This window comes from Bos javanicus, chromosome 8 (assembly GCF_032452875.1).
Source record: "Bos javanicus breed banteng chromosome 8, ARS-OSU_banteng_1.0, whole genome shotgun sequence".
NCBI lineage: Eukaryota > Metazoa > Chordata > Mammalia > Artiodactyla > Bovidae > Bos > Bos javanicus.
In genome coordinates, this window is record NC_083875.1 from 32,498,535 (window position 1) to 32,523,451 (window position 24,917).

At 37.9% G+C, this 24,917-nt stretch overlaps 1 pseudogene; it reads right to left on the reverse strand.

Moving 5' to 3' along the window:
* Positions 1-7,509: 7,509 nt before the first annotated feature.
* LOC133253402 (large ribosomal subunit protein uL3-like) lies at positions 7,510-8,878 on the reverse strand (annotated as a pseudogene).
* Between the last annotated feature and the right edge of the window lie 16,039 nt (positions 8,879-24,917).

Genomic DNA, 24,917 nt, shown 5'->3' on the forward strand with positions numbered 1-24,917 from the left:
TGCACATACTATTTCTACTGTTTGGGATGCAATCTCTGCTTTTGTTTACCTGATGTAATCCTCTCCTTGTACTGATTTCATTTACTTTATCAAAGATTGTCCTGCTACCATACCAAGCCAGGTGTTTCATATTACTCTTTCCTTCAAAATAGTTATATTTGTAAATATTTTTTCCTGCAATTATTTGATTAATATCAATCCAGTTTACAAGATCTGAGTCACAGAATATATCTGTTTTTGTTCAGGCTAAGAATCAACTAGAATGGATGAATCTAATTGTGCTCTCAAGTGGTTTTTAAATGTGTTTTTTGAAACATTTTTTGAAAGCTTCCATGTAAAAGGAAAGACACTGGTAGCATCTAGAGGAAAATATAGTATCCAAAAAATTCACTAGACAAATAAAACTATTTTCAATCATCCTGAGAAAGAATTATTTGGTCACATTGTTAGTGTTGGGTAAGTCATTCTTTGTAAAAAAAATTACACCTAAAATGTATATTGGCTCAAACAAAAGAGAAGTGTATTTCTTGCTCAGTTACAATAAAAGGTAAATTCTAAAAGGTAGGCAGGCAGGCAGGGATGCTGTTCCACGCAGTTCAGCAACCTGTACTGATATGTGTCTATTTTCTATGACACATGATTTTCATGGTCACTCTTGTTTGTTATCTCCATATTATTCAGCCAAAAGAAGGAAAAAATGTGATGACTTTATGGTTTGAGTTTTTCTTAGAGCAGGTTTAAGAATGGCACCCATCATTTTTTTTTTCTCAGAGTGAGCTAGAATCTTGTCAAATTACTGTAACTGAGCTCAGATATGCAGATGAAACCACCCTTATGGCAGAAAGTGAAGAGGAACTAAAAAGCCTCTTGATCAAAGTGAAAGTGGAGAGTGAAAAAGTTGGCTTAAAGCTCAACATTCAGAAAACGAAGATCATGGCATCCGGTCCCATCACTTCATGGGAAATAGATGGGGAAACAGTGGAAACAGTGTCAGACTTTATTTTTCTGGGCTCCAAAATCACTGAAGATGGTGACTGCAGCCATGAAATTAAAAGACGCTTACTCCTTGGAAGGAAAGTTATGACCAACCTAGATAGCATATTCAAAAGCACAGATATTACTTTGCCAACAAAAGTCCGTCTAGTCAAGGCTATGGTTTTTCCAGTGGTCATGTATGGATGTGAGAGTTGGACTGTGAAGAAGGCTGAGCGCTGAAGAATTGGTGCTTTTGAACTGTGGTGTTGGAGAAGACTCTTGAGAGTCCCTTGGACTGCAAGGAGATCCAACCAGTCCATTCAGAAGGAGATCAGCCCTGGGATTTCTTTGGAAGGAATGATGCTAACGCTGAAACTCCAGAACTTTGGCCACCTCATGTGAAGAGTTGACTCATTGGAAAAGACTCTGCTGCTGGGAGGGATTGGGGGCAGGAGGAGAAGGGGATGACAGAGGATGAGATGGCTGGATCTCATCACTGACTCAACGGACGTGAGTCTGAGTGAACTCCGGGAGTTGGTGATAGACAGGGAGACCTGGCGTGCTGTGATTCATGGGGTCGCAAAGAGTTGGACATGACTGAGTGACTGAACTGAACTGAGCATAAGAACCTGAAAAATGTGGGCTAGTGATACACTCACAAGAGAAAACTAGTGGTAGAGAAATGCCATTGCCTCTGATACAACAGTCATCCAGCAATATCTTGAATTATCATGGCTTAGAAGTCTATCAGAATACCTTTTGAGAAAGCTCAGAATGTTTGCTGATATATAATTACTAAAGCAAATGCTACTGATCTTACAAGTTATATGATAAAGCGGAACAGAAATACATCTGAAGCTGAAATGTGGTACTGGATAGTAGGAACAATTCGTTAGATGATCACTGAAGTATCCAGGGGGAAAAAAAAAATTGTCCTCTTTTGCAATTACCTAAGCAAAAGCCAGAATGTCTTCTCTGAAAACCTAACATGACTGCTTGGCTGATTATTCAGAATTTCCTTGTACTATTCATCAGTTGTATAAGGAAAAAAAAATGTGCAAATGATCATTTAATGATGCAGCTTCAAAAGGGGCTAGAGGGAAAGGGAAAACTAAAATCATTAGACTCTCAAGATCATAATTATAGACCTGATTTTTAAGCAGGGAATTTTCCAGACTTGAAAAAGATTTTAAAAAAATCTGAGTATGAAATAAACTGAATAAGAAAGGATAAATATCACTAATTTCTTTTTTTCACCTCAAATATTCCTTTATAGAATTAAACCTTAAACATTATTAAAGTATATAAAATGTTCTATTAAATTTGACTGCTTTATATATCTTTATATATCTATAGAGTATGACTGAGAAACTACATTTTAAAATCCTGATGGAAGGATTGTAAACTATTTCTGCCAGTTCCTTCTTCCCTTTACGTTCAGGGACCAATGATTTCTAAAAAGGGAGCTAAGCACTTGCAGCAGATACAACTCTGTTAAACTTGGTGTGGGGAAACTGTATCAGTCGAGATTCTATTAAAAGCAGGTGACATACAAAAGGAGTAAGAAGGATTTTATGATTCTGCTATTTATTAATGTGTGTGTATAGGTAGGACTAAGGAAGAGGGGAACGGGCTGGTAACAGTGAGGCGGGGAAAGGAGACAGAGAGGTTTACATGACCTACTTAGAGCTGCTGTTGTAAGAAAGGGGCTTCCCAACTAGAGGATGCAGCCTCTGTCTACCCTCTGCATTGTGGGGATTGGGGCACAAATAGCTCAGCCTCTCTCTACCATCTCACACTGGTTTCCTGCCAGTACAGCCTTCCATTGCTCAAGCCAAAATGAAAGCTAGAGAGCCAGGTAGCCTGATGATGAATTCAGTCTTCTGGGGCAAGGCATAACGTGGAGGATTGTGGAAAATATACCTAAGAGGACAAACAGAATATTCAGAACATTTGTGTGAGAGAGATTAATAGTGTAGATATTAAAGCAAACTCATTTATATATTCTTGAAATCTATATTTTGTTCAATGAGAAGGCTGTAAAGTTATTTTCTTTGAACAGAAATTCGAAAATTTCAAAGAGAAAGGATTGAATCTGTAGAAGATCTCCTTATCAAAAATAGATAAGGGTTCTGAAGTGTGATTTTTGAGCCATTGCCTGATCATGATATAACAGAACAGCACAGGAGATGCCAAGACCGAGAGCCAAGAGCCCTGATGAAACATGAGTCTGTCTGTACTCCATGTTCACTGAGGGAAAGAGGGAACAAGAAGAGTCAGAATGAGGACCTAGAAGAGGAATAATGTTCAAGTCAGGCAGAAAGAATTGGCAGAATAATGGTCAAGGTACTCAGACTGATGACCAGGGTCTAGATTTTCTATCCCTGCAGCAAGGTCACTTGAAAATTAGTTGGTATCAGTCTGGTTGGGAATGTCCATAACTCAGGATTATACACAAGCACATGTTCAGAGGAGAAAATTGGTGATGGATCAAGCAAAGAAGATGAGAGATCTTGGCAGGCAGGCAGAGCTCAGAGGAATCTGGCAAAGGGCAGCGATGAAGGAGGTCTATGATATCGCTGATTGACCATAGAGAAGTCCATCACAGTGGCTTGATTAATATCATACAGATGGTAGATGCATGAGTAGAAAGTCAATTCCAGATCTTTTTGTCTCAAATAAAAATTCTTTCTGTTGTAACATATGGCCTACAGCAAAGAAGAAGTAAAGATATCGTCAATTAAAATGAACCATTTTTAACAAGTCTGGAAGTTTTTTCTAGCAACTGAATCTTTATCTTTCAACCAAAGCAACGATGTATTTGTAGTGTACAGTTGTACAGAGAGGGATACAATTATAGTAGATCACATCTCCTTGCAAAGTTAAAGACTTTGATGATAGACACAGACGTTTGGTCTTTAAGATGTCTATCTTGCATTAGATTTGTGAGCTAGATATTTTTATACTCTAAGGGAAAATTTTGTATATTCTAGATAATTGTTTTATTATCACATCTGAAGCTATTTGTTTTCCAAATAAATCCCTAATAAATTTCGTAACAAATAAATGAATTTACTGGGCCTATTCCTCAGATATGTTAGTATCATCAGAAAGTTTTGTAGGAGTCACAGATTTTTACTTTTATAGTGAAAATTGAAGAAAACATTTACATATTTTAATTTAGAAACAAAATACTTTGGTTGAAAGCTCTACTGTAAAGTTAAATAATGTATAATTTACAGTGTATTTGAACCTTTGTCTCCCCTTCGAAAAACCCGGGATACTGTTATCTGTTTCGCTTGGTTGTTTCCTAGTCCATAAAGTCTATGAAAGCATTTTGCGATTTGGGGGGGTTTTAGGAAGGCATGATTCTTTTATAAATGTCATTTGCTGGCTATGCCTCAAAGAACATAATGATAATCAGGCCCCTTTTAAAAAATATTGTATATTCCAGGACTTTGTCCTATAGGTATGATGGTGTCACTGGAAAGCTTGAATGCTTTGATAAAATTTGTTGTTGTTGATATAAACTAAAAACGAATTCCTTGTACATGCCTGGGGACTCCAATAACCTCTTTTTTTTGCTATATATGAGATAATATTACTTAAATTGATCACAGAAGAAGATATGCCAGAGTACAGAGAATCCCAAGACAGTGCTCCTTTATCCCTGTTGATCACGATCACATGTTTTCTTTTGTCTTCTAGTTCACCTACACATATTTACCACTACTAAAAATAGTACAGAAACATATAAAATCTGGATATTGATAATGCATCTAACATCCAATGGTTCCTAGTTACATTACTTTTGTTAGTTGGTGCTTATTCGCCCAACAGTGATGGGCCAGAGTATCAGAGCAGTTAGTAATTTTCAACCTCTGTTCTGGCCACACCTAGTGTTTTGAGACTGAATCATACTATGTAGTCAATCCTATTGATTAAATCAGCATAATACTTATAAGTTTCTTCCAAGTGATTATAGCTTTAACAAATCAAGGAAAAGCCCCTTCCCTGTCTTACGTTATAATTTTATGAGAATTCATGTATTATATCATTGTAGCATTTTTTATTTTTCCTATAGAGGTATTTTTTTAATGAAAAAAATACACTAACCCAAAATATAAACATGTGAACAATTGCTTTTTTGTTATTACTTATATGCTCTCTTATGATGGAAATCCTGATGTTTTGTTTTTTTCTTAAGAACCAACCTGGCCTTTTATTAAAAATCCAAATCAAGTCCATGTACATTTTCTTCCATATTTTTATAACAGTAGAATTGATTTCATTACTAAATTGGATAAAGTCACATCAATTATTTTTAAATAAACTCTTTATTATTATAAAATCTCCATGTAATCATTTGGAAAAAAACTTTATCAATCTCATGTCCCAACAATTTAATTAATTTACCCTTGAGAAATTGTAGCCCAGGGAGGTTTAATGACTAATTCTAGATCAAACAGTAAGTCAAGACAAGTGCCAGAACTAAAATTGTGTGTTTTAGCTGTCATCCAAGTGTCATATTCCAGCTCCCCACCCTAATTCAGAGCTAACTGACACTTCATGTGAACATACAGTAAATGATGGTGATACAATCACTATTTATGTACAGGACCAGGTCCCCCCAAAATCAGTAGAGGCCCTTGAAAAAGGGACTGTTTGTAGAATTGTAATAAATGTATGGGACTCTGGAGCCAGCCTGCATACATTCAAATCTCAGTTGTGCCTTCAGTCACTATAAGACTTCAATAGTTTATTCCTCAATCTTCCTGTGGTTTAGTTTCCTAAAATTTAAAATGAAATAATAATAGCACTGATTCAAGAGTTTTACATAAAGATTATTTCAGGCAACTGCCTGGCAAAAAATAATAGAAATGAAGTGAAGTCGCTCAGTCGTGTCCAACTCTTATCGACCCCATGGACTGTAGCCTACCAGGCTCCTCTGTCCATGGGATTTTCCAGGCAATAGTACTGGAGTGGATTGCCATTTCCTTCTCCAGGGGATCATCCTGACCCAGGGATTGAACCCGGGTCTCCCAGATTGTAGACAGATGCTTTACCGTCTGAGCCACCAGGGAAGTGGCTCTATTAAAATGGTGTCCGACAAATAAACAGCTACTGTTGTTGTTATGGCCATCCAGTTTCACATACACAGTGACAAAATTAAAGCTTTGATCAAACATTATAGATATAAAATAGAATTTAAAATAAGTTTTTGTTTTTCAAAATTTTCTGTGAGGCAAAATATTGAGTTGCAAGATTTAATACTAAAGGAGGAATAACCTTAGTCGTATGTTATATTAACGGACTCTGCGTTAAGAATTGATATTCGAACATGCTGTGTAATCTTTTAAAGTTTCTTTTTTTGAAGTATAGTTGATTTACAATGTGTTAATTTTTGCTATGGGCTTCTCTGGTGGCTCAGATGGTAAAGAATCTGCCTGCAATGCATGAGAGCTGGGTTTGATCCCTGTGTCGGGAAGGTATTCTGGAGAAGGAAATGTCTACCCACTCCAGTATTCTTGCCTGGATATCCCAGGGACAGAGGAGCCTGATGGGCTACAGTCCATAGGGTCACAGAAGTGGACATGACTGAGCGATTTCTGTTATATAGCCAAGTGATTCAGTTATATGTATAGTGACTGCAGCCATGAAATTAAAAGATATATAGTGACTGCAGCCATGAAATTAAAAGATGCTTACTCCTTGGAAGGAAAGTTATGACCAACCTAGATAGCATTTCAAAAGCAGAGACATTACTTTGCCAACAAAGGTTTGTCTAGTCAAGGCTATGGTTTTTCCTGTGGTCATGTATGGATGTGAGAGTTGGACTGTGAAGAAGGCTGAGCGCCGAAGAATTGGTGCTTTTGAACGGTGGTATTGGAGAAGACTCTTGAGAGTCCCTTGGACTGCAAGGAGATCCAACCAGTCCATTCTGAAGGAGATCAGCCCTGGGATTTCTTTGGAAGGAATGATGCTAAAGCTGAAACTCCAGTACTTTGGCCACCTCATGCGAAGAGTTGACTCATTGGAAAAGACTCTGATGCTGGGAGGGATTGGGGGCAAAAGGAGAAGGGGACGACAGAGGATGAGATGGCTGGATGGCATCACTGACTCGATGGACACGAGTCTGAGTGAACTCCGGGAGTTGGTCATGGACAGGGAGGCCTGGCATGCTGTGATTCATGGGGTCGCAAAGAGTCGGACATGACTGAGCAACTGATCTGATCTGATATACATACATACACACACGCCAAAGATTTGATGCTTTTGAACTATGGTGTTGGAGAAGACTCTTGAGAGTCCCTTGGACTGCAAGGAGATGCAACCAGTCCATCCTAAAGGAGATCAGTCCTGGGTGTTCATTGGTACAACTGATGTTGAAGCTGAAACTCCAATACTTTGGCCACCTGATGCGAAGAGCTGACTCATTTGAAAAGATCCTGATACTGGGAAAGATTGGGGGCAAGAGGAGAAGGGGACGACAGAGGATGAGATGGCTGGATGGCATCACTGACTCAATGGGCAGGGGACACCACTCCGGGAGTTGGTGATAGACAGGGAGGACTTGTGTGCCGCGGTTCATGGGGTCACAAAGAGTAGGACACAACTGAGCGACTGAACTGACTGACTGACATATATACTTTTTCATATTATTTTCTTTTTTTCCCCCACTGGAAAATTATTTTATTGAGATTCCACCAGCTGTACAATCTGTTTTATTCGACCCCTTCTTCCTTTGGAATTCAGTCCTTCCCAAGTGGTCCCATGAAGGCTTTCTTTTCCTCCACAGTCTGGAAGCAGCCATAGCCAAATTTGGAAGTGGTGTCAATAAACTTGAGTTCTATCTACAGGACTTGCTCAGAGTGAGCATTTGCTTCTTGGTTCCCACCACACAGCTTTTGCGCATGAAAAAGTCATTGGTCACTTCACCATAGTGGACGATGCCACCTAAAGGGTTGATGCTCTTGTCAGACAGATCATAATCAGTAGAGGCATTTCTCTTGATCAGTTTGCTGTCCTTGATGAGGTAGCCCTGGCCAATCTTGTAGATCTTCTTGTTGATCTCAGTGCAGTGGTAGTACCCTTTCTGACCAGCCCAAGCCTCAGAGAAGGCCACCCAGGCAGTATGCCACGCCCCAATACAGGCACCCTTGCACAACCCTCGGTGGGTCTTATGGGGCAGCTTCGTAGTGTGCCAACGGCTGGTGACCCCTTTGTAGTCTTTGCCCTTGATTACCCCAATGACCTCAGTCATTTCATCCTGGCCAAACACTTGGTTCACAGGGACCTGCTGCTCTAGCTTTTCATGGGCTCAGTCCAGTTTTTCAGCCACAGTGCCTCCATTCACCTGAATCTCCATGAGGTGGGCCTTCTTCTGGTGCAGAGGAAGCAGGAGCATCTGGGTGAAGGCGATGACATGGATGACCTGGCAGTACTTCATGCTACTGAAGTCCCTTTCAAGTTGCTCCTTGCCATCTATGTCCTGCCACTTCTTGCAGTACTTGGTGAAGGCCTACTTCTTAGATTTATGCCAATTCTCATAGAAGCTCCTTTTGCACTCATTGCTGATATGCTCAGCAAAGATGGTCTTACGGGTCCAGAGGCCTTGGGGTATTTCCACATAGCCCACGATGCCCCAGTCAACATGGTGGAGTCTCCACCACAGTCACAGGCTCCACAACTTCCTTCATGTTCACCTTGGACCCTGGCCTATTGACCTCCCTCTCAATGTGGGTCATGCCAGCCTTGTAGCGAGGAAGGCGGTGAGGTGCAGGGGCTTGGAAGAGCCATCCTTGGGGAAGCTCCTCACCTTCCCATGGTGCTGGCTGCTGTGCTTCTGAGGCAGGAAGCCCAGGGACCTGTGCCTGGGAGCAGAGAACTTCCTGTGAGACATCCTGCCTGTTGGAAGCTGCCAGTAGAGCTCGTATTATTTTCCATTATGGTTTATCACAGAATATTCAATAGAGTTCCCTGTGCTATATAGTAGGACATCATCATTTATCCATTCTATATATAGTACTTTGCATTTATATATAGTACTTTGCAATCCTAAACTCCCAATATGCCCCTCCCCTAACCCCAACCCCTCATAACCACAAGTCTATTCTCTGTTTTTGTGAGTCTGTTTCATAGATAAGTTCATTGTGTCATATTTTAGATTCCACATGTAAGTGTTATATGGTATTTGTCTCTCTGACTATTTCACTCTGTATGATAATCTCTAGGTCCATCCATGTTGCTTCAAATGGCATTATTTCATTCATTTTTATGACTGAGTTGTATTCCATTGTGTGTATGTACCACATCATCTTTATCCATTCATCTGTCAAAGTTCATTTAAGTTTTCTCTGTGTCTTGGCTGTGTGACCGTAGTCACATAGTGCTGCTGTGACCGTAGGAGGGTATGTATCTGAATTAGAATTTTGTCCAGGAGTGGGCAAAAAATATATATTTTTTTAATTATGAAAGTATGATAACACATTTATAGGAGACTTGGAAAACAGAATCAGGTTACATATAGTTCCATTATATATTGCAGTATTTTAAGTAGATAAAATAAGATTTTTTATTTGGAGTTTCAATATCAAACTTGCACAAATTAATAGAATGAATATACAGAGAAGTAGAAGGATATAGTAGACCTGAAAAACACTGTTACCCAATTCAACATAATTAAGATTTATATAATTTTCACACAACAGTAGGGTAAAAATTTGATTCAACTTTCCATGGATTATAAATTTGGAGACACTGGAACATATCCACGGACATAAAACAAAGTGCAAAAATTTCACAGTCTAAAGGTATTTCTAGTATTTTGAGAAACCTCCATACTGTTTTCTGTAGTGGCTACATCAGTTTACATTCTCACCAACAGTGTAAGAGGGTTCTGTTTTCTCCACACCCTCTCCAGCATTTATTGTTAATAGATTTTTTTTTTTTTTGATGGTGACCATTCTGACTGGTATGATGTGATAACTCATAGTATTTTTGTTTTGCATTTATCTAATAATTAGCAATGTTGACCATCTTTTCATGTGCCTGTTAGCCATCCGTATGTCTTCTTTGAAAAAATGTCTACTTATGTCTTCTAATCATTTTTCGATTGGGTTGTTTTTTTATTGTTGCTGTTGATCTGCATGAGCTGTTAATATATTTTGGAGATTAGTCCCTTGTTGGTCACATCATTGGCAAATATTTTCTCCCATTCTGTGGGTTTTCTTTTTCATTTTGTTTATGATTTCTTTTACTTTGCAAAAGCTTTTATTTAGTAAGGCCCTATTTGTTTATTTATTTATTTTTCTTTTATTTCTATTGCCTTGGGAGATTGACCTAAGAAAACACTGGTACAATTTATGTCAGAATGTTTTGCCTGTATCCTCTTCTCGGAGTTTTACAGTATAATTTTCTGCTCAAGTCTTTAAGCTGTTTTGAATTTATTTTTGAGTATGGTGCGCGAGTATGTTCTAACTTTTTTGATTCACATAGTGCTGTCTAACTCTCCCAACATCATTTGCTGAAGAGACTGTCTTTTTGTCCATTATATATTCTTTCCTCTTTTGTCAAAGATTAATTGACTAGGTGTGTGGGCCTATTTCTAGACTCGGTATTCTCTTCCATTGATCCATATGTCTGTTTTGGGGCCAGTACCATGCTGTTTTGATTACTGTTGCTTTGCAGTATTTTCTGAAGTCTGGGAAAATTATGCTTTCAGTTTTGTTCCTTTTCCTCAGGATTGCTTTGCCGATTCTGGTTCTTTTATGGTTGCATATAAATTTGGGGATTATTTGTTCTAGTTCTGTGAAACAGGTAATTTGACTGAGGGATCTCAATAAATCTGTAGATTGTTTTGGGTAGTGTGGCCCTTTTATATTATTCCCAGTTTAAGAGCATGGGTTATTGTTCCATTTCTTTGAATAATTTTCAGTTTTCTTTATTAATGATTCATAGTTCTCAGTATATGTCTTTCACTTCCTTGGTCAAGTTTATTCATAAGTATTTTATGATGCAATTTAGAAACATTTTTTTGTTCATTCTCTCTCTGATTGTTGATGATACACAATTTTCTGCTGATCATTATTTTTCTTTCTCCCTCTTATCTTTCAAATCTGAAACCTGCAGATAAAAATATGCTTGATACTGTTTTAAGATTTAATTGAAATAAGATTTGAATGTCATAAAAAAAATTAGAAAGCAAAACTTTAAATAGCTTCTTCAGCTAAAAACCATAAGAACTCATGTGAAATTGCACCTTCTGAAATTTTGTCCAGTGGGCAATCTTGCCTTCCCTAAAAACACATGAAATGAATTTCCAAGGAGAAAGCACATTTGCTTTTACTGCTGGAATGTTGAGTTTATGAGTCAAATGGAGTCACTCAGCAAAAATAAACAGCAGCATAATGATGATTACAAACGGCCTTATGTTTGTGTACCTCTGCCTTGCTGCAGCTCAAGGCCTTTCACAGACTGTCTTTCCAATCTCCTTCGTATGTCTGCCAAAAACAGAAGCAGATAAGGACTAACTTCGAAGTTTGCATGTGAATAAATCACTGACATAAACCGATGACTAATTTATTTTAGACTACATTTCAAATCAATGACAAACCTCAAAAAAGATCGTGACATTCTGAGTTTCAGTATTACTACCTTGAACACAAGGAAAATGCTTTCTTTTTCTAGCTATTTCTGAAGTTCAGCATTGTTGGAAGGGAGGCTAGGAGGCACACTGCATGGTGATGTGATGTTTGATCATATCTGCCTCAGTTCAGTTCTCAATTGCTGTTGCATCTGACTCTTTGCGACCCTATGGACCACAGCATGCCAGGCTTCCCTGTTCATCACCAACTCCCGGAGTTTACCCAAACCCATGTCCATTGAGTTAGTGATGCCATCCAACCATCTCATCCTTTGTCTTCCCCTTCTCCTCCTGCCCTCAATCTTTCCCAGCATCAGGGTCTTTTCAAATGAGTCAGCTCTTCACATCAGGTGGCCAAAGTATTGGAGTTTCAACTTCAACATCAGTCCTACTAATGAAGACCCAGGACTGATCTCCTTTAAGATGGACTGGTTGCATCTCCTTGCAGGCCAAAGAGTCTTCTCCAACACCACTTCTCTCAGTTCAAAAGCATCAATTCTTTGGCACTCAGCTTTCTTTATAGTCCAACTCTTACATTCATACACGACTACTGGAAAAACCATAGCCTTGACTAGATGGACCTTTGTTGGCAAAGTAATGTCTCTGCTTTTTAATATGCTGTCTAGATTGGTCATAACTTTCCTTCCAAGGAGTATGCGTCTTTGGCTGCATATCTGCATCAACTCCCTGTAAAACTACGCTAAAGCAAAGTGAAGATACTCTTCATTTCTTCAGAAGGTATAAAGCATCAAGAACATTTTTTCCAAAATGGCTTATTTGACTCAGCAGCTTCATGAAATATGTTCATTTTATTTTAAATTCCTTGTAGCCTACAAAAGAAAAGGAATTAACAGAGATTAAGGCTGAAAGGAATGTTGAAGACCTCCTTATTGAACTCTCAGATTCATACATTGGATCAGTCTGGTGATATGACTTGTTAAAGCTCACACCTTGAGTATTTATTTTAGAGCACTTTCAGTCATACAGAGCATTATGTCTTCACTCTTCTCAGCCTTTCAGAGGAGTAAAGAGGAGTATGCTTCCCCATGCAGCCGTCATTCTTTTTTTCCTCTCATTCTTTGGCTTGTTCCTCTCATTTTCTCTATTAGTCTTTATATAAATATCTCCTCAATTAGTAATCTAGAGAATATTTGGAAAGTCACCAAAGAACTTGAAATTCCTCAAAATTACCTCTGGATCACATCTGTCCTGGGAGCCCATCTGATCCTCTTCTTGAAGGTCTGTGGGGAAATAATGGCTTATCTCTCAGATTAAAAACATTTGTTTTGTTTTAATTTAACAAATGCAGTGTTGTTAATCCTTCTTCAAGCGTAATATATTCCCAACTTTTGATATCTTCACTGTCCCTCAACTGTCAAGCTGATCATAAACAGCGTCTCTTACCCCTGACAATAAGACATAGAATGTTACAGAAACTGAAATAGCAAGTGTGTACTGTTCATGCTAAGTCACTTCAGTTGTGTCTGACTCTGTGATCCCATGGACTGTAGCCCGTCAGACTCCTTCGTCTGCGGAATTTTCCAGGCAAGAATAGTGGAGTAGGTTGCCATTTCCTTCTCTAAGGAATCTTCCTATGGGATCTTCCCTTCCCTACTGAGGGCTGTGAAAACAATAGCTATAAACTGAAAGAAATTCAAGTAGGAAAGGTAAATCTGATTACCTTTTGCATAATTTCCACTTTCTTTTCATATGTATAAGATGATCATTCACTTCCCCTTTAATGGTACTCAGAAAAGTGTTACTCACCCTGTGGTATCCAAAAGGATTATACTGTTTCTTCTAAAACTTGGAGTTTTTTTGTTTATGTTGTTTGTTTTGTATTAGAAGTAAAATAATGATAGTTCTTCTACTCTGTTAAATCTGTACTCTGTTCAGTAACCTGTGCCTGGGATGCCATGACATTGTAGATAAGAAGCACATGGTGCAAAATTTTGTTCCAGAAATTCTTCATATGTCTACCCTTGGGAGCTGGGATTCTTTCCAGATAGGACAATTAGTATCAGAGGAGCGAATTCATTATCCTAGTGCTGAGTATGAATTGCACTGACTGTATCATCACAAGGATTCTTTAACAAAATAGCTATCAAGCTTTCAGAGAAGAACTTGAATATACTGAGCTTCTCCGAGTGATATCCAATGACTGTGGCTTCCCACTGCTTTATTAGCTAGCAAATGTACTGATAGTAAGGATAAATTTTCGGCTTTGAATGATAGTCATTATTATTATTTGGCTGTGCTGGGTCTTTGTTGCTGTGCATGGACTTTATTCAGTGGTGGAGAGTGGGGGCTACTTTCTAGTGGCTCCTGGGCTTCTCACTGCAGTGGCTTCTCTTATCGTGAAGCGTGGACTCTAGACGTAAGGGCTTCAGTGGTTGTGGTTCCCGGGCTCCAGAGCACAGGCTCAGTACTTGTGGCACATGGGCTTAGTTTCTCTGTGGCAGGTAGGATTTCTGGACCAGGGATCGAACCCATGTCCCCTGTATTGGCAGATGGATTCCTATCCACTGCATCACCAGGAAAGTCCCCAGTAGTCATCCTGATTCACTTATGGCTATTTTCCTGTTGTAGACTTGATTTCAATACTGAGTAGCTTCTTTCTGATACATACACATCTTAGAATACTTATCTGACTCTCTGTCCCCTCCAATACAAAGTAAAATTTTCAGTGAGAAGTGACTTTCGTAATTATATCCTTCTACTCCTGTGTCTGACTCCAGAATGAACCCCACAGATGGATCACACATCAGGATTTAGTGCCCTTTCAATGGAGACAAGTTTCAGAGTGTACTGTTTGACTAGACTTCAAAAGCAAAAAAAAAAAAAAAAAAACCAAGAAAGAAAATTCTAGTGTTTTTGTATTTCCATCAAGGGCAACAATACAGGTAGCATACTGGTAGTGCTTTCCACTAGAGTTGATTTTAAAGAAGTTAGTTAAGTGTAGCTTTTCTACAAATCTATCAGAATCTGTACATCCTATTTACCAGTATTCTTTCCCTTATTTCTGATTTTCATCAGAATCTCACATATTTTTAAAACAAAAATAATAAAAATATATTTCCCATAGCCTATAGGAATTTATAATATTACACATGATTATTTTTAATATTCATGTTACAATAGGAATGTAATTGAATATCAGGATTCATGTATCAAATTAATAACTAAAAGAGGTTATAATTAATACTGGGCTATTTTACTTTAGAATGTTATTCTAAACAGTTGTGGAGATTGTGAGTAGTTAATTAATAATTTGGTTGATGTCCCCTGTAGGCCAGAAATAGATATTTCTTATCCTCTGCTTCATACAACTGTTTTTCACTCATGAGGTGTGCCAAACACTTGTGAAAATACTGTATTTTCCTTGTCTTGTATGTATTATTTCTTGGATAAGAGACACATTCATTTGTGTAACAAACATACACACACATTGGTTCTTTCCTTAGCAAAAGGGTGGTCGTGTGACTTAGACCCAGCCCTCAAAGTACCCCAGACTTAACATCTTTCTCTAGTATATATAACAGAAGAAAATTTGTCTTTTGAGGTTGCTTGTGTTGTGTTTCTACAAGAACAGACCCTGATGCATAGATTTAAAAGAAATTAATTTATTTGAGAGGCTATCCACAGAAACACTGGTGGGGCACAGGGAATGATCATGAAAGGAAAAAGAATAATTTGAGGGTGTGCGAATGAGCAGGTGATTGCTTTGGGAAATGGAAGCTCAATTCCATTGAGAACTTCTTGGCAACAGTATAGAACAAACCTTGAAAGTAAGGTTGCTCCAGGGCTGTTAACTGCTCCACACTTCCAGGTTGCCCTTGCTGCAGCAGCCACCGAAGGCCCCCAGGTAGAGAGATTGCAGATGCTTGGGATAAGAAGCCACTAGCATGCATAGGAACTACAAGTGCCAAGGGACAATTGGCAGAGCACCAAAAGCATCCAATACATTGGTAAACTGGAAGGAAGAGACTTGGGTAACTGGTGACTATAGGACTTCAGTGTGTAGTGAACCTAACCAAGGTTAAGGATGAAACAGAGAAAATTAGAAGCAGAAAAAAGTGGATAAAGGAGATACACAGAGAAACCAAGGTGGATTATTATTTGAGTCCTTAGACCCAGCTGTTCTTCAAGATTAATCTCCAGATATCCTAGTCACGTGAAGCACTACATTCCTTTTTGCTTCCCCTTCTTAGTGCAAGTTTCTATAACTCATCACTAAAACAAGTCTTAATTAATATATCCACAATTATGATTGTTAGGTCCAGGGCTTTCTAAAATCTTAATTGTATATTAAAAGAGGATAGTGAAAAAAATTGACTTAAAACTCAACATTCAAAAAACGAAGATCATGGCATACGGTCCCATCACTTCATGGCAAATAGATGGCATAACAACGGAAACAGTGGCAGACTTAATTTTCTTGGGCTCCAAAAATCACTTCAGAAGGTGACTGCAGCCATGAAATTAAAAGATGCTTGCTCCTTGGAAGAAAAGCTATGACAAACCTAGACAGCATATTAAAAAGCAGAGACATTGCTTTGCCAGCAAAGGTCCATCTAGTCAAAGCTATGGTTTTTCCACAGTCGTGTATGGATGTGAGAGTTGAACCATAAATAAAGCTGAGTGCTAAAGAATTGAGTCTTTTGAACTGTGGTGTTGGAGAAGACTCTTAGGAGTCCCTTGAACAGCAAGGAGATCAAATCAGTCAATCCTAAAGAAAATCAACCCTGAATATTCATTGGTAGGACTGATCTTGAATGTTAGTTTCCATAGCTCATTCTTGAACTTGCTTTCTGGTAAAATAGAATTCTTGATCAAAATCAAGGATAAAAAAGTTTTATATTCTACTTTAGTGGAATGATGAGAAACACAAGCAAAATGCCAGGTGAACACCAGTGTCTAAGATAGAAAAGTGCCCTAAATAATTAGTTTCCTACTCAATATTGTTGAAGCTCTCTATTTCTCTTAGAGATTTTTATTTTTTTGTGGGATTTAAATCAGTGTGTAAGTATGTCTTGAATCAGAGAAGTTGATATTCATAGAAAAATATCATTTATTTTTCCAGTTGCTTCCAGTAATATTGGACCCACACATATTCTCCATCACATCCCCATCTCTACTTCCTTTTAGGGCACACTTTGTGTGCCATAAAGGAACACACAACACACTACAAATGCGATTCAGGATCCTTTGGTCAAAAGTGCCTAGTTCCTTTTCACATCCTCAGGTATTTAAGTCATGCTTGGTTCACCATTTTTTAGCACTGGCTGTTGAATCCCAGTGCCTGTTCTCAATGAGGCAAGTTTGATATGAGCAATCCTTCTTTTTCCTGATTGGTACCAGTTAATTTCCTATATTTTGAGTTCTAGAAAATAAAAACAACAACCTCAGCCTACTTTTACATAAGATAAGGGATTTATTGTACTAAGAGTTATACAGTGCATTACATGAGTAATTATTACATCTAGATTGAACTGTAGTATCATAAGTATTTAAGAAATCCTACCTGAAAGAGTAATTCCCAAGATGAATAGGAGATTTTCAATTTGAACCCTAGACTTCTGTTACCAAGCATTCTGCTTTTGCTTATGCCAGAGAAACAGGATCTTAGATCATTTTTTTTTTTTCTGTTTCTAGGGGTTTTCCTGACCAACTGAACTGAAAGATCTGAGTTAGAAAGAATAAGCTTGCCTTCATAATGAGTAGGTTTGTTAGATGAAGCAGTCGCAAACTCCTCATGACTGGTCTCGTTGTTGTTGTTGCTGTTTTGGCAAAAAAGATTTTAAAGTTATTCATGTAGTTTTTCCTATTTACTTTCCTTTTATGCCTCCTATTGAATATAGGTAAATCACTTTATTTCGTCTTAATTATTTTCAAATCATGAAGCAAATAATATTTGACATGAAGAAAAATAGGTTTATCATAGATTGTTTCTACACCTGTAACAATTGCAGTTATTTTAATATAAAGGAAATTCTGAAAATGATGTAGTGGGTAAGAAGCAGAAAGATGGAGCAGGGATTTCCAAAACCCCATTCTTCCATAAAAAGTGATTGCCTTTATAGTTTTATCACATGATTTTAAAAAAGTAATAGTTATAAATAATTAAAATGTTTCATAAGAAAGGGGGAAATTACCTTAGAAGTATAAAGAAAGCTGAGCACTGAGGAATTGATGCTTTTGAACTGTGGTGTTGGAGAAGACTCTTGAGAGTCCTTTGGACTACAAGCAGATCCAACCAGTCAATCCTAAAGGAAATCAGTTCTGAATATTCACTGGGAGGACTGATGTTGAAGCTGAAACTCCTATATTTTGGCTACCTGATGTGAAGAACTGACTCATTGGAAAAGACCCTGATACTGGGCAAGATGGAAGGCAGGAGGAGAAGTGGACGAGAGAGGATGAGGTGGTTGGATGGCATCACTGATTCAATGGACATGAGTTTGAGCAAGCTTCATGAGTTGGTGATGGCAGGGAAGCCTGGCATGCTGCAGTCCATGGGGACTCAAAGAATCAGACAATGACTGAGAGACTGAACTGACTGACTGACCTTAGAAACTGGCAGGTAGGAGTTTTCAAAAAGGATGCTGTGTTTCTAACTGATATTTATGGAGTATAAACAACACTCAAAAAAGTCACTCTGTAACCATGATGGAACAAGACAGGGACACATACCCTAAGCAACCAAAACTTGAATAGTAATAGCACTAGTAAGCCTCCTTCTTCTGGCTAAATTTCAGTGGTTATTATTTCTCTACCCTTGGCAACTGTACTTCTCCTTTAATTTTCAGGCTTCTTAGACAAAAAGTTACTGAGATAACCAGGATGCACACTGTCTGTACTTCCTAATGGCACTCAATCTAAGTTGACACCTGCTTCCCTACATTAGGTTTCCCTGGCGCCTCAAATGGTAAAGCGTCTGCCTGCAATGCGGGAGACCCAGGTTCGATCGCTGGGTTGGGAGGATCTCCTGGAGAAGGAAATGGCAACCCACTCCAGTGCTCTTGCCTGGAAAATCCCATGGACAGAGGATCCTGGTAGGTTACGGTCCATGGGGTCACAAAGAGTCGGACACGACTGAGCGACTTCACGTTCCCTACATTTGCCTTAAAATTACCCAGAATAAGGACAAACACTGTAATATACCCCTTCAAACTCCCTGGTGCTGAGATTCCCATGGTTCTTCTGGTACATGCGCTCAGTCACTGCGGAAGGCTAAATAAACTTAAACTGTATGATTCCAGGTTTCTAGTTGTCTTTGATCAGTTGACTTTGTTATTGGGATTATGGCAAAAATGGACCATCTAAATTGTGTCTGTACAGTTTAATTTAGAGTGTAGTCTGAAGTTATAAGCTAAGGTTATGATTTGGTTCCTTATTAAAAATGAAGTTGGGATGGTATTAATAGGAGGAACTCCAGCGGTGCTGAGTTAAATTTTCTAGGCAGCGAGAGAAATTTGAAGTGTAGAAATCCTCCTAGGTTTCTCTAATTAATACCAAAATTAGTATCAAGTTTGCCATAATGGAAGTATTTTCTCACCTTTGCTACAAATTTGAGCATTGATTCTTTTTTTTTTTTTTTTTTAATTAGGGGGAAAAAATCATCAAATCTTTAGAGGGGCAAGAATAATAAAGGCCATAGAGATTTAATCTTTCTAACTTTCCCCTTCCCTGAATGCCATACCCTATTAGTTTATTTTCATTTTAAACATTTCAATCAGTTCAATTCAGCAAACGCATACTGAATGACTTCTGTATGTCTGGTACTATACTAGTGTTGAAAGTGTTAGTTGCTCAGTCATGTTTGACTCTTTGGAACCCCATGGACTGTAGCCTGCCAAGCTCCTTTGTCCATGGCATTCTCCAGGCAAGAATACTGGAATGGGTAGTCATTTCCTTCTTCAAGGAATCGTCCCAACTCAGGAACTGAACCTGGATCTCCCGCATTGCAGGCAGATTCTTTACTGAACCACCAGGGAAGTGGCTGAAGGATATTCCACCATGAGCAGATACCACTGTACAGCTTCAGAGAGTTCACAGGTTAATAGGAGGTAAGAGAGGAACTAAAATAAATGTGAATAATTTTGCACATAAATTCAGTGAAATTTTAAACCCTGAGATAGTCTGATTTTCACAGAGCTTTGGCAAAATAATTATATAATTGTAGCTTTCACTTTTTTCTCTTAAATGTCATTTTCATGAAATGAATAACACAATTACACATAATGAAAGGAGATAATTATTAAACGTCATCAGGTGTTTTATATTTTACATGCCAAGATCCTGGATTGTTTCTAAAGAGAAAATTAGTGTTTTGACCGTTATCCACAATTTGAGGGTATAATTATAGAAGATTGTAGGGTATTTTATTCTAAGATTCACCTGAAGACACTGGTTGCAAAACTCTATTTGAACGTTTTCCCTTACAGCTTACACAATGCCTCAAAAAAGAGTTTGTATTTGGGGTTTTCTTTAGAAGAAAATAAAAAATCTATTAGCTTTCTGAACATATAAGCTTATATACTTGGAAACTGAATTCCAAGTCCTCCACAACAGTGTCTGTCTGGCAGCTAGAAATGCAATCTCGTGGGGATGGGATTTATCCAGATCATTGAGGGGAAGAAGTAGCACCCTGTCTAACATGGGGAATAATAAAATGGATTATCCTCTCATGCTAAGTTCTCATGAAGTGAGTAAACTAAATATACAATAAGTGCATATTGTTCTTATTGTAGAAATATGTTTTAACTTCTTTCCTTGGCAGCACCTTTAGAAAATACAAATTTACAGTTCCAGGCTATTATATGTGAGATTTTCTTTTAATCATCTTTTAATAGAATTGGCATTATTATCTAATACAGCTAGGCATAAGTACTTACAGATATTTGTCAAATGTTTAGTATGAGACCTGGACCATTACAAATGTATCTCACACACAAAAAAGTAATTTTCATTTTCTTCCCAAATGACAGTGTGGTTATTAGACTCCATCTCTAAAATGCCTACAAGCAAATTTAATTAGTCAGTTAAATGAAACTGTCAGAAATTTAAGAAACATTTTTATAGTAAATTATGGCCCTAGGTATTTCTTAATTTGCTTTGTGTAACTTCAACTGGAAAGTATGTTTATAATATTCTATTTGTTCAGCATGGATGAAGGTCACTTCACATTTACTTTCATCTTCAAATCGCCTGGCCATTTCACAGCTGTTTGAATTTTAATAAGAGGGAACCAGTTTGGAGGATTCAGAGAGAACAAAAAGGAAAAAATAATAATACCATTTGGCATTTATGAGGTTTATCATAATTCTGCTCTTGGAAACTATGGAACAAGGCTGATGTTTTTGTTTCAAGTCATAAGTTATGGAAATTAATTCTACAGACAAAATTAATAGGTGTAAAATTATGGTAATTATAGTCATGGTAACCAGATATCTTTATGCATTAAAAGCCAGTTCTTGTACCGTGGGTCAGAAATGGTATCAAGAAATCATAGCCCTCGATTAAATAAACCCTTTTATGTAGTATATTTAAGTGTTGTACTAAAATCATTCAGAGTGCTCCTCTATTAAAGAAGGATAATCTCCTTCCACCAAAAGAAAATCCAGAAATAAATGAAAAGCTAGAATGAGTCCAGTAGGCAACCACACGTGCAATTAGAAAGACCTATTCATCTTCATGGCTTTTCATCATTTAATTTTTTTATATATATACAGAGTCAGGAGCTTGAAAATCTTTCGTCATCTTCTTTGAAGTTTTTATTTTAAGATAACAGATATAGAATGCACTCGAACATTTTTCAGTCAGGTACTTTGCTTTGACATCAAACCTCTTTGTGCCTTTTATTTTCCTCTTTAAAGTAAAAGTTTTGAGATTGAAGAAGAAACTGAGAAAACAATATATATATGAAAGAACAATGATGAGAATTAATTATTCCCAGAGAGAAAACAATATATGATACAGAAGTAAGCACATAAACATCTGTTTCAATAGCAACACTGTATCCATTTAGGCAGCAGACATGTAGCATAAACAAATTGTTGTGTAGTTGCTAAGACATGTCTGACTCTTCTGTGATCCCTTGTGGTATAGTGCAGAACCCAGATATTTGAGTAAAAAGTAAAATGTAATTAATGATCATTTTTCCTTACTGTCTTTATGTAAAGTAGACTGAAGTTAAAACTGCCTGTTTTTAGTAGAACAATGACCTCCTTGTTATTTTTTTCTTTCTGAAAAGTTTATGAAGTTTATTTTTTGAGATACAGCAAAATAATCCAGTGGCTTCTCAGGTGGCTGAGTGGTAAAGAATCCACCTGCCAATTCAGGAGACACAGCTTCAGTACCAGGGTTGAGAAGATCCCCTGGAGAAGGAAATGGCAACTTACTCGAGTATTCTTGCCTGGTAAATGCCATGGGCAAAGGAGCCTGGTGGGCTACAGTCTATGGGGTTGCAGAGTTGGACACACCTTAGTGACTCAAGAACAACAGCCAAATATACAGTTCAATTCTTTAAAAAAAAAAAATAAACGACCTTGAATCCTAATCAGTTCAGTTCAGTTGCTCAGTCATGTCTGACTGTGACCCCAAGGATTGCAGCACGCCAGGCTTCCCTATCCATCACCAACTCCCAGAACCTACTCAAACTCATGTCCATCATGTCAATGATGACATCCAACCATCTCATCCTCTGTCATCCCCTTCTACTTACACCTTCAATCTTGCCCAGCTCAGGGTCTTTTCCAATGAGTCAGTTCTTTGCATCAGATGGCCAAAGTATTGGAATTTCAGCTTCAGCATTAGTCTTTCCAATGAATATTCAGGACTGATTTCCTTTAGGATGGACTGGTTGGATCTCCTTGCTGTCCAAGGGACTCTCAAAAGTCTTCTCCAACACCACAGAACAAAAGCATGAATTCTTCGGTGCTCAGCTTTCTTTATAGTCCAACTCTTATCCATACATGACTACTGGAAAAACCATAGCTTTGACCAGATGGACCTTAATGTCTCTGCTTTTTAATATCCTGTCTAGATTGATCATAGCTTTTCTTCCAAGGAGCAGGTGTCTTTAATGTCATGGCTGCAATCACCATCTGCAATGATTTTGGAGCCCCCTGAAATAAAGTCTGTCACTTTTTCCATTGTTTCCCCATCTATTTTCCATGAAGGGATGGGACTGGATGCCATGATCTTAGTTTTCTGAATGTTGAGCTTTAAGCCAACTTTTTCACTCTTCTCTTTCACTTTCATCAAGAGGCTCTTTAGTTCTTCTTCACTTTCTGCCATAAGGGTGGTGTCATCTGCATATCTGAGGTTATTGATATTTCTCCCAGCAATCTTGATTCCAGCTTGTGCTTCATCAAGCCCGGCATTTCTCATGACATACTCTGCATATAGGTTAAATAAGCAGGGTACAGGATACAGCCTGGATGTACTCCTTTCCTGATTAAAGAGATGTAAACTAAGCACTTCTCCCTCTCATGTCTTGTTTTATCCACAAAGTACCCTGACCACTTAAAACTCATTTTAGAATGTCTTAAGTTTAGAAACAAAAGAAAAATATCTCTGGATTTGGACTTCTAAGACCTGGGTTCAAGAATGGAACCCCCTTTTCCTAGTCATGATGCCAGTCTCATTTCTATTTTTCTGTGTCTTTGATTTTTAGTATTTTTTTTTGTAATATGTTTGCTGATACTTTTATTACAAGCTGTTGTGAATATCAGATTAAATGAGCAGTGAACGTATAGCTACTTCGTAAAATTTAAAAACTTTTTCAGAAATCTTCTGAAAGATTCTTGGGTTTTATGTTTCTAATTATCAGAGTTTTTGAATATCTTGATATGATTGTCTAATGGAAGTCATGGAATATGAACTTTCTTAGAAAATAGGAGACACAGTCACTCTTGAAAGACTATTATTATTAAAGATAATCTCTGCTGTTCAGTCACTAAGTCATGTCCAACTCTTTGCAACCCCATGAACCGCAGCATACCAGGCTACCCTCTCCTTCCCTGTCTCCTAGAGTTTGTTCCAGCTGATGTCCATTGAGTCGGTGATGACATCCAACCACCTCATCCTCTGTTGCCCCTTCTCCTGCCCTTAACTTTCCCAGCATCAGTGTCTTTTCCATTGAGTTGGCTCTTCATATCAGGTAGCCAAATTATTTGAAGGTTTTGCTTCAGCATCAGTCCTTCCAATGAATATTCAGAGTTGATTTCCTTTAGGATTGACTGATTTGATCTCCTTGTTGTCCAAGGCACTCTCAAGAGTCTTTTCCAGCTCTGTAGTTCAAAAGCATCAGTTCTTTGGTGCTCAGCCTTCTTTATGGTGCAACGGTCACATCTGTACATGACTGCTAGAAAAACCATAACTTGACCATACAGACCTTTGTCACCAAAGCGATGTCTCTGCTTTTTAATATGCTTTCTAGGTTTGTCATAGCTTTTCTTCCAAGGAGCAAGTGTGTTATTAATTTTGTGGCTGCATTCACTGTCCACAGTGACTTTGGAGCCCAAGAAAAGTTAATCTGAGGAATTAAGAAATAGGAATTCTCAAATCTGGAGAGTTGATGAGAGAATACTAACAAGATAGTGGCAGGTAGACCTTATAGTCTTCTGCTCTGGAGTTTGAGGGATCCAGTGGTGCTTGAGTGTACTCCAGAGTTAATTGGAGCATATGGTTTCTATCACATCATGAAATGTCCTAGATATAACTAGGTGGAGAAACATTCTATAGTGGCCATGTTGATAACATTAATAATTATTATAATGTTGAATATTTATTAAACACTATCTCCTGAAAGCTATTCTCAGTATATTACACATATTGAGTTTGATCCTCATAATACTATGTGGTGAGCACAGCTGTTCACCCAGTTTACACATAGAAAGATGGAACCAGTCATACCTCCATAAAGTTTATAAAAAACAAAGTGATGATGATATACATGTATATGCTGTTAGCAGATTATACTGTTGAATTGAAGCTATTCAACTCGTACATTATTATGGGCTGGAGTCTTTCACTGTCTACCACAACATTCTGGACTTCTAAGATATGTCCTGTATTATTAAGCTAGATGTGAGGAATCTTTGAAAAGATATTTGTATAAAGTTCTTAAAGAAGCTTAGCAGAGTGCCTGGCTTATATGAGGCACTGAATACATGTCAGCTATTGCTGTATGTCAGCAACAACAAAAGATGTTAGGTTCTTGGCTCTCTCCAGAAACTTTACTGCCTGAGAATATGATGGTGAACCACAGAGATGTGACCCCATGTAGTTT